The sequence below is a fragment of the Manis pentadactyla genome, chromosome X (genome assembly GCF_030020395.1).
Source record: "Manis pentadactyla isolate mManPen7 chromosome X, mManPen7.hap1, whole genome shotgun sequence".
Taxonomy (NCBI): Eukaryota; Metazoa; Chordata; class Mammalia; order Pholidota; family Manidae; genus Manis; species Manis pentadactyla.
The window spans coordinates 85,530,004-85,540,495 of record NC_080038.1 but is presented as its reverse complement, the minus strand read 5'-3'; the positions used below and the strand labels follow the sequence as shown (position 1 = coordinate 85,540,495).

The window sequence follows — 10,492 nt, the reverse complement described above, 5'->3', positions numbered from 1 at the left end:
CAGCAATGAGGAGCATATATACAAAGTCAGAATCAATGAATTGCCAGCTTCATGACTGAATCTGTTGTATTCCAAATATTTCTTTAAGAGGATGACCCTGAAATTTCTATATGAGTCATTTTGGGGAGGATACTCAGCATCATTTTCCATTAAGGAATTGAAAATTAAACAATAATGACATATAACTACTCATCTATTAGAATGGCTAAAATCCAAAAACTTGACAACACCAAATGCTATTGAGGATGTAGAACAACTGGAACTCTCATTCATTGCTGGGATATATGTAAAACAATGCAGCCACTTCAGAAGACAGTTTGGCAGATTTTTACACAGTCAAGTAATCCAGTATCTATGCTCTTAGGTATTTACCCAGCTTATTTGAAAACATGTCCACACAAAATCCTGTATATGGGGCGCCCTCCGACACCCCAGGGACAGCGGGGGCCGTGTGGCTCGGCTCTGAGGGCGCCGGGGGCCCAGGCACCCTAGCGTGAGGGGCTCTGGAGCCTGGGCCCAGGCTGGGGAGGTGACGCCCGGGAGGACGAAGCGGCAGCAGGGAGAGGATCTTTCAAAGATGGTTTGGCTGCCTTGGAGATTTGGAGATCTGATGCCACAATGAGGACTCATACACGGGGGGCTCCCAGTGTGTTTTTCATATATTTGTTTTACTTTGTGTCAGCCTACATCACTGACGAGATCCCAGAAGTCATGATTCCTTTCACCAACGCCAACTATGACAGCCACCCAATGCTGTACTTCTCCCGGGCAGAGGTGGCCGAGCTGCAGCTCAGGGCCACCAGCTCACATGAGCACATTGCAGCCCACCTCACCGAGGCTGTGCACACCATGTTGTCCAGTCCCCTGGAGTACCTTCCGCCCTGGACCCCAGGGACTACAGAGCCCACTGGAATGAAATTTACAGCAACAACTTGGGTGCCTTGGCAATGTTCTGTGTGTTGTATCCTGAGAACATTGAAGCCTGAGACATGGCCAAGGACTACATGGAAAGAAAGGATGGCGGCTCAGCCTAGTTGGTAGATTTTTGTCTTTTACATTTTACTGTATTGACTGTGCAATTTAAATAACTGAATTCATATTCATATGAAATTTCAGAGACTGGATTTTCACATACTTTGTGTGTGTATGTATGAGTGAGGGGGAGGGGGTACTTGTAATTTGTGTTACCAGTGGCTTATGAATTGTCCATAGTTTCAAAAGACCAAGAAAATTTAATGTTTAAAGTTTTAGAAGGGAAGTGTTTAGATACAACCTAACCAAAGAAAAAATAATTTGCTGGATTAAGTAAATCATATCATCTTGGTTGTTGAGAATTCTTTCCCCCTTATTTAACAAACATATATTGCCATCAACTGACCTCCCATTCTGATAGACCTCAAAGTGGTTAATACCTTTTGCCAGCAAGAGATATCAGCCAATTAATATTTATTTGCACTTTATTGACAATTAGGAGCTGAAAGTAAATGTGATAGGTTTAACTGGCAAATTATAAACAAGACCTTACCCAATAACTATCAAATTGTCCAAACCATAGGAATACCAGTTTTGCAGTTTAATTATGTAAAGGATTCTAAGCATGTAATGATTTATTTTCAGAAGTTCAAGATTTGAGAACAGATTTTTTGTCTCTTTTTGATTAGTTTAAATTTATTTTGTCTATAATTAATGTGTCTACCTGTTAAAAAGAGATGGGATGAATTGATAAAACTAAGGATTCTATGAATATTCTTTTTTGCTTAATTGAAGTATCACTGATATACAATCTTATATTGATTTCAAATATACAACACAGTGGTTTAACAGTTACCCATATTATTAAATCCTTGCCCCCACTAGTGCAGTTATTACCTACCAGTAAAGAAGGATGTTAGATTCTAAGGGTATTCTTACTTAAACTGGGATTTAATACACGTTCATGGTTCAGTTATACTAAAAAAATTACTAAGTATTTTACCAAATTACTAAAAAATAAACTAAAACTTTCAAAATTATGTAAGCTACTACTTATCATAAGGCTGGAGAGAGCTCAATTTTAAATGCTTAGAAAAATCAGTGAATGCATTTAATATTTTGATGAATTACATCTCATGTATCAGAGTGGTAAAGAATGGGGGTAGTTTCAAGCTTCCTGAATTCTGATAAAGAAATTTAATTATTACTAACTTTCTGCCAGTATGTTAAGGAGTGCTGTTTGTTACAAAGTTTGAAGGATTTGTTTTTGCAGTTTCTTAATAAAAAAGACTATGGAAGATTTGGCATTAAATCTATGTCAGAGCTGGTTTTTTAAGGCTTATTGTTAAGTATGTATAATCATTTTAAAGCTTACAATGTTTTAGGTTGAAAAGAATCTTTTTATTTGATTTGTTTCAAAGCTAAACCATGTATGCAATAGTGTCTGATTTTGACACTAGTTAACTGACCTTATTCTACTATTGAAACCAAGAAAGGAAATAAAAGATATATGAAAAATTTTTTGATATTTGAACCACAAGATTATATATTATCAAATGTTGAAATTACTCATTTGACATTGTACAGTTAGCTAAAAATGGCAACCATATTTACTTTATTTAGAAAACCACCTTTGCTGTCTACAAGGCTACTTTTTTTGGTAAGATTCTTATTGATTTAGATAGATAAGTGAAATTTAACAGATTTAGATATGGATGAAAATGTCCCAAAGAGATACTTACTGTAAAAAACACCATTTCACGTCATGGAAAAGTAGCTGTGATATGACATTTCTTCACTGAGATTTTTAGCACAAATACAGGAACGTTAGGAGAATTGCACAAGACCACTGTAATTTTATTATTGTAATGTAAAACATTCAAGCATATAAATACCAACTGGATGAGTGCTGTCATTAGAAATGATTAGACTCCTGTGATAAAAGAAGGAAAATAAATAAATTCAAATAAAAATGATAACTTTCTTACATCTTCAAAAAACAAAAAAACAAATCCTGTATATGAATGTTTATAGAAGTTTTATTTAAAATCAACAGTAACTGGAAGCATTCAGGATGTCCTTCCCTGGGTGAATTGATAAACAATTGTACATCTATATAATGAGATATTATGCAGAGAAAAAAATTAATGTGTTATCAAAGCCACAGGGAAAAAAATGTTTGAATCTTAAGTGGATATTACTAAGTGAAAGAAGGCAATCTATAAAGGCTATATACTATGATTCAATTATATAGCATTCTGGAAAAGGCAAAACTAGTAAAAGTTCAGTACAGGAGTCTGGGAGGGAGAAGGAAAAAGCTGAATAGATGAAGCATTAAGAACTTTTTAGGGTAGTGAGACAATTCTGTTTTATACTGTTATGGTGGATTCATGATACTATGCATATGTCAAAACCCATGTAAATTTACAGCATAAATAATGTACATTGTGTATGAAAATTTTAAAAATCTTTTAGAAGACCTGGGGAATCTCAGGATGGAATGAATAATGTGATAAAACAATCTAAGCGTGTTACAAATGAATGAAACACCCTCACTGAAAGGGGGGAGGGAAAAAGTGTTGACCTAAGTAACATTAGAAATAAGTGTAGTCTGTAAAACTGAAGGCAAAAGAAATGGGAAAAGGTAAGCACTATATACTAGTTGAAAAAGTTGTTTGCCTTGGGGATAGGAGTTGACAATTCTGATACCACTCTATAAGTAAAATGGAATTGGGCAATTAAGATAATGGGAGCCAAATTTCTCACTGTTGAAGTAAGAGGAAAATACAAAGGAGGAGTGTTTAGAAATATTCATATGGTAATGGATTAGAATTGGATCCATTAGATGAACTCATGTTTAGGTTAATATAGATATATATGGTTTCCTATGTAAGCATTTATGGATATGTATATACAAGTGTTAGTGTACACACATATATTTCCTCACATTTTATAGTGTTATAAAATAAGAAAGAGCTTATTTTATTTTATAAACAACAAAACTCACACATTCATGCAGGACTGTTTAAATGGATACAAGACCCACATCTGAAAGAGTTCACAACAGTCAAAGATCGAACTTGAGTAACAAAATAAAGATGTATTGAATTATAACCCAAAGTATGAAATAAATATACAAGATTCCATACTGATATGAATAAATGAGTGAATATAAATAAATGGGGAAGAGTAGACAAATATCTGTTGCAGAGGAATTCCAAATAATTTATGTAAATTCTTCCCCCTCAAGGATGAGGGAGATAACTCTCCACTCCTACACTCCACTCTTGATGTGTAAGCTACACATAGTAACTTTCCTTCAAACAGTATACCATTTTGTTTGAAGAGAGGAGAAAAAAGAATTATGTTAAGGGAGAGGCATAAGAAACATTACTTCAGCCAGGTGATCAGGTTAAACATCAACAGTGATAAATAGTGTTGATACTGTTTTCCCTTTATATAATGTGATGAGAATGGCACTTTATCTCTGTAGTTTTCCTCACCAGAGTTCATAAAACCAGTTTAATAATTAGAAAAACATCAGAAAGATCTCAATTAAACACTCAAATAAGAAAAAGATAAACATACATCTGGCCATATTATATTGAAATAACAGTACAAAGTGATAGGAAAAAATACAGAGATCACCTAAAAATCAAACAACCATCAATCTAAGACTATGATTCAATTTTTTAAATTTTGGTATCATTAATCTACAATTACAGAAAAAACATTATGTTTACTAGGTTCCCCCCTTCACCAAGTCCCCCCCACATACCCCTTCACAGTCACTGTCCATCTGCGTAGTAAGATGCTGTAAAATCACTACTTGTCTTCCCTGCCTGGCACAGCCCTCCCCATGCCCCCCACGCACTATACATGCTAATTGTAATGCCCTCTTTCTTTTTCCGCACCTTTATGCCTCCCTTCCCACCCATCCACCCCAGTCCCTTTCCCTTTGGTAACTGTTAGTCCATTCTTGGGTTCTGTGATTCTGCTGATGTTTTGTTCCTTCAGTTTTCCGTTCTTCTTATACTCCACATATGAGTGAAATCATTTGGTACTTGAATTTCTCCACCTGGCTTATTTCACTGAGCATAATACCCTCTAGCTCCATCCATGTTGTTGCGAATGGTAGGATCTGTTTTTTTCTTATGGCTGCGTAATATTCCATTGTATATATGTACCACATATTCTTTATCCATTCATCTACTAATGGACATTTAGGTTGCTTCCATATCTTGGCTATTGTAAACAGTGCAGCGATAAACATAGGGGTGCATCTGTCTTTTTCAAACTGGAGTGCTGCATTCTTAGGGTAAATTCCTAGAAGTGGAATTCCTGGGTCAAATGGTATTTCTATTTTGAGCATTCTAAGGAACCTCCATACTGCTTTCCACAATGGTTGAACTAGTTTACATTCCCACCAGCAGTGTAGGAGGGTTCCCCTATCTCCACAACCTCGCCAACATTTGTTGTTGTTTGTCTTTTCGATGATGGCAATCCTTACTGGTGTGAGGTGATACCTCATTGTGGATTAAATTTGCATTTCTCTGATGATTAGCAATGTGGAGCATATTTTCATATGCCTGTTGGCCATCTGGATTTCTTCCTTAGAGAACTGTCTGCTCAGCTCCTCTGCCCGTTTTTTAATTGGATTATTTGCTTTCTGTTTGTTGAGGTGTGTGAGCTCTTTATATATTTTGGATGTCAATCCTTTATCGGATCTGTCATTTATGAATATGTTCTCCCATACTGTAGGATACCTTTTTGTTCTATTGATGGTGTCCTTCGCTGTACAGAAGCTTTTTAGCTTGATATAGTCCCACTTGTTCATTTTGCCTTTGTTTCCCTTGCCTGGGGAGATATGTTCATGAAGAAGTCACTCATGTTTATGTCCATGAGATTTTTGCCTATGCTTTTTTCTAAGAGTTTTATGGTTTCATGACTTACATTCAGGTCTTTGATCCATTTGGAGTTTACCTTTGCGTATGGGGTTAGACAGTGATCCAGTTTCATTCTCTTACATGTAGCTGTCCAGTTTTGCCAGCACCATCTGTTGAAGAGACTGTCATTTCCGCATTGTAGGTCCATGGCTCCTTTATCAAATGTTAATTGGCCATATATGTTTGGGTTAATGTCTGGAGTCTCCATTCTGTTCCACTGGTCTGCGGCTCTTTTCTTGTGCCAGTACCAAATTGTCTTGATTACAGTGGCTTTGTAGTAGAGCTTGAAGTTGGGGAGCGAAATCTCCCCCCATTTTATTCTTCTTTCTCGGGATTGTGTTGGCTATTCGGGGTCTCTGATGGTTCCATAAGAATTTTTGAACTATTTGTTCCAGTTCATTGAAGAAGCTATTGGTAATTTGATAGCGATTGCATAGAATCTGCTTACTGCTTTGGGCAGGATGGCCATTTCGATTATATTAATTCTCCCTAGCCAGGAACATGGGATGACTTTCCATTTGTTAGTGACCTCTTTAATTTCTTTTAAGAGTGTCTTTTCGTTTTCCAGGTATAGTTCTTTTACTTCCTTGGTTAGGTTTACTCCTAGGTATTTTATTCTTTTTGATGCTATTGTGAATGGAATTATTTTCCTGATTTCTCTTTCTATTAGTTCATTGTTTGTGTATGGGAAAGCTGCAGATTTCTGTGTGTTAATTTTGTATCCTGCAGCTTTGCTGAATTACGATATCAGTTCTAATAGTTTTGTAGTGGAGTCTTTAGGGTTTTTTATGTACAATATCATGTCACCTGCAAATAGTGACAGTTTAACTTCTTCTTTACCAATCTGGATTCCTTGTGTTTCTTTGTTTTGTCTAATTGCCATGGCTAGGACCTCCAGTAAGATGTTAAATAATAGTGGGGAGAGAGGGCACCCCTGTCTTTTTCCAGATCTAAGAGGAAAAGCTTTCAGCTTCTCGCTGTTCAGTATGATGTTAGCTGTGGGTTTATCATATATGGCCTTTATTATGTTGAGGTACTTGCCCTCTTTACCCATTTTGCTGAAAGTTTTTATCATGAATGGATGTTGAATTTTGTTGAATGCTTTTTCAGCATCTATGAAGATGATCATGTGGTTTTTGTCTTTCTTTTTGTTGATGTGGTGGATGATGTTGATGGATTTTCGAATGTTGTACCATCCTTGCATCCCTGGGATGAATCCCTCTTGGTCTTAGTGTACGATCCTTCTGATATATTTTTGAATTCGGTTTGCTAATATTTCATTGAGTATTTTTGCATCTACATTCATCAGGGATATTGGACTGTAGTTTTCTTTTTTGGTGGGGTCTTTGCCTGGTTTTGGTATTAGGGTGATGTTGGCTTCATAGAATGAGTTTGGGAGCATTCCCTCCTCTTCTATTTTTTGGAAAACTTTAATGAGAATGGATGTGATGTCTTCTCTGCATGTTTGATAAAATTCCGAGGTAAATCCGTCTGGCCCAGGGGTTTTGTTCTTGGGTAGTTTTTGATTACCGATTCAATTTCGTTGCTGGTTATTGGTCTGTTTAGATTTTCTGTTTCTTTCTGCGTCACTCTTGGAAGGTTGTATTTTTCTAAGAAGTTGTCCATTTCTCATAGGTTTTCCAGCTTGTTAGCATATAGGTTTTCATAGTATTCTCTAATAATTCTTTGTATTTCTTTGGGGTCTATCGTGATTTTTCCTTTCTCGTTTCTAATTCTGTTGATGTGTGTTGACTCTCTTTTACTCTTAATAAGTCTGGCTAGAGGGTAATCTATTTTGTTTATTTTCTCAAAAAACCAGCTCTTGGTTTCATTGATTTTTGCTATTGTTTTATTCTTCTCAATTTTATTTATTTTTTCTCTGATCTTTATTATGTCCCTCCTTCTGCTGACCTTAGGCCTCATTTGTTCTTATTTTTCCAATTTGGTATTTGTGACATTAGACTATTCATTTGGGATTGTTCTTCCTTCTTTAAATATGCCTGGATTGCTATATACTTTCCTCTTAAGACTCCTTTTGCTGCGTCCCACAGAAGTTGGGGCTTTGTGTTATTGTTGTCATTTGTTTCCATATATTGCTGGATCTCTATTTTAATTTGGTCATTGATCCATTGATTATTTAGGAGCATGTTGTTAAGCCTCCATGTGTTTGTGAGCCTTTTTGCTTTCTTTGTACAATTTATTTCTAGTTTTATACCTTTGTGGTCTGAAAAGTTGGTTGGTAGGATTCCAATCTTTTGTAATTTACTGAGGTTCCTTTTGTGGCCTAGTATGTGGTCTATTCTGGAGAATGTTCCATGCGCACTTGAGAAGAATGTGTATCCTGTTGCTTTTGGATGTAGAGTTCTATAGATGTCTATTCGGTCCATTTGTTCTAGCATGTTGTTCAGTGCCTCTGTGTCCTTACTTATTTTATGTCTGGTGGATCTGTCCTTTGGGGTGTGTGGTGTGTTAAAGTCTCCCAAAATGAGTGCATTGCATTCTCTTTCCTCCTTTAATTGTGTTAGTATTTGTTTCACATATATTGGTGCTCCTGTAGTAGGTGCATATATGTTTATAATGGTTATATCTTCTTGTTGGCCTGAGCCCTTTATCATTATGTAATGTCCTTCTTTATCTCTTGTTACTTTCTTTATTTTGAGGTCTATTTTTTCTGATACTTGTATTGCAACACCTGCTTTTTTCTCTCTGTTGTTTGCATGAAATATCTTTCTCCAACCCTTGACTTTTAATCTGTACATGTCTTTGGGTTTGAGGTGAGTCTCTTGTAAGATGCATATGGATGGGTCTTGCTTTTTTATCAATTCTATTACTCTGTGTCTTTTGATTGGTGCATTCAGTCCATTTACAGTTAGGGTGATTATTGAAAGATATGTACTTATTGCCATTGCAGGCTTTAGATTTGTGGTTACCAAAGGTCAAGGTTAGCTTGTTTAGTACCTTACTGTCTGACCTCACTCACTTATTGAGCTGTTATAAACACAGTCTGATGATTATTTCTTCCCTTCTTTTTCTTCCTCCTCTATTCTTCATATGTTGGGTGTTTTGTTCTGTGCTCTTTTTAGGAGTGCTCCCATCTAGAGCAGTCCCTCTAAGATACCATGTAGAGGTGGTTTGTGGGAGGGAAATTCCCTCAACTTTTGCTTGTCTTGGAATTGTTTAATCCCTCCTTCATATTTAAATGATAATTGTTCTGGATACAGTATCCTTGGTTCAAGGCCCTTCTGTTTCATTGTTTTAAATATATCATGCCATTCTCTTCTGGCCTGTAAGGTTTCTGTTGAGAAGTCTGATGATTGCCTAATGGGTTTTCCTTTGTAGGTGACCTTTTTACTCTCTCTGGCTGCCTTTAATACTCTTTCCCTGTCCTTGATCTTTGCCATTTTAATTATTATGTGTCTCGGTGTTGACCTCTTTGGATCCCGTCTCTCAGGAGTTCTGTGTGCCTCCGTAGTCTGAGCAACTATTTCCTCCCCCAGTTTGGGGAAGTTCTCAGCAATTATTCCTTCAAAGACACTTTCTATCCCTTTTTCTCTCTCTTCTTCTTCTGGTACCCCTATAATGCGGATATTGTTCCTTTTGGCTTGGTCACACAGTTCTCTTAATATTGTTTCATTCCTGCAGATCCTTTTATCTCTCTCTGCATCAGCTTCTATGCGTTTCTGTTCTCTGGTTTCTATTCCATCAATGGCCTCTTGCATCTTATCCATTCTGCTTATAAATCCTTCCAGAGTTTGTTTCACTTCTGTAATCTCCCTCCGGACATCTGTGATCTCCCTCCTGACTTCATCCCTTAGCTCTTGCATATTTCTCTGCAGCTCTGTCAGCATGTTTATGATTTTTATTTTGAATTCTTTTTCAGGGAGACTGGTTAGGTCTGCCTCTACAGATCCTTTCTCAGGTGTAACTATCTTGGTCTGGACCAAATTTTTTTGCCTTTGAATGGTGATTGCCATGGCTTTAGGCAGGTCACAGGTGTGTCAGCTGGGAGAAGAAAGTCCCTTCCTGCTTGCTGTATGCCTTGCCCTTCTCCCCTGCCTGTGACGTCTACCTGCACTCCTGGAGCAGCCACCAGGTTAATCTCCTAAGCTGCTGTGGGCGAGATGTCCATCAGAGCAGTGCGGGGCCCTGCGGGGAGTGGCAGGCATGCCAGGTGTGCTCCTCCATGCTAGCGCCGACCCTGCCAGGCAGCTGTGTGGCAACAGCGGCCTTTGAGTCTGGCCCGGGCAGCTGTGCGTTGTGCTGGGATTCTGGTCAGCTCCTGGGAGGGAGCACGCCTGCTCCCTCTGGCTCCGCTGCCAGTGCACGTGGGGCTTTTCCTTGCAGGCTTCTACCGGGCTCTGGCTTCACTGCTGCTGGTGCGCACGAGCCATGCCCAGGCTGTTCGGTCGCACTGCTGCAGGCTAGCCCTGCGGCACACGGATCTGCTCTCGGTTACTTCTAGCGCTTCCACCCCCGGCACGTGCTCCCACTCTCCTGCTACTGGGCCCATGTGTTGGGGTCCGTGCCAGTTGGAGGAACACTGGCAGGCTGCCTAGTCTTGTGAGGGGCTTCAG

General features: G+C 38.1%; 1 pseudogene; it reads left to right on the top strand.

Annotated features, from left to right (window-relative positions):
• The first annotated feature begins 421 nt into the window (after positions 1-421).
• LOC118907195 (dermatan-sulfate epimerase-like) lies at positions 422-2,909 on the top strand (annotated as a pseudogene).
• The last annotated feature ends 7,583 nt before the right edge of the window (positions 2,910-10,492 follow it).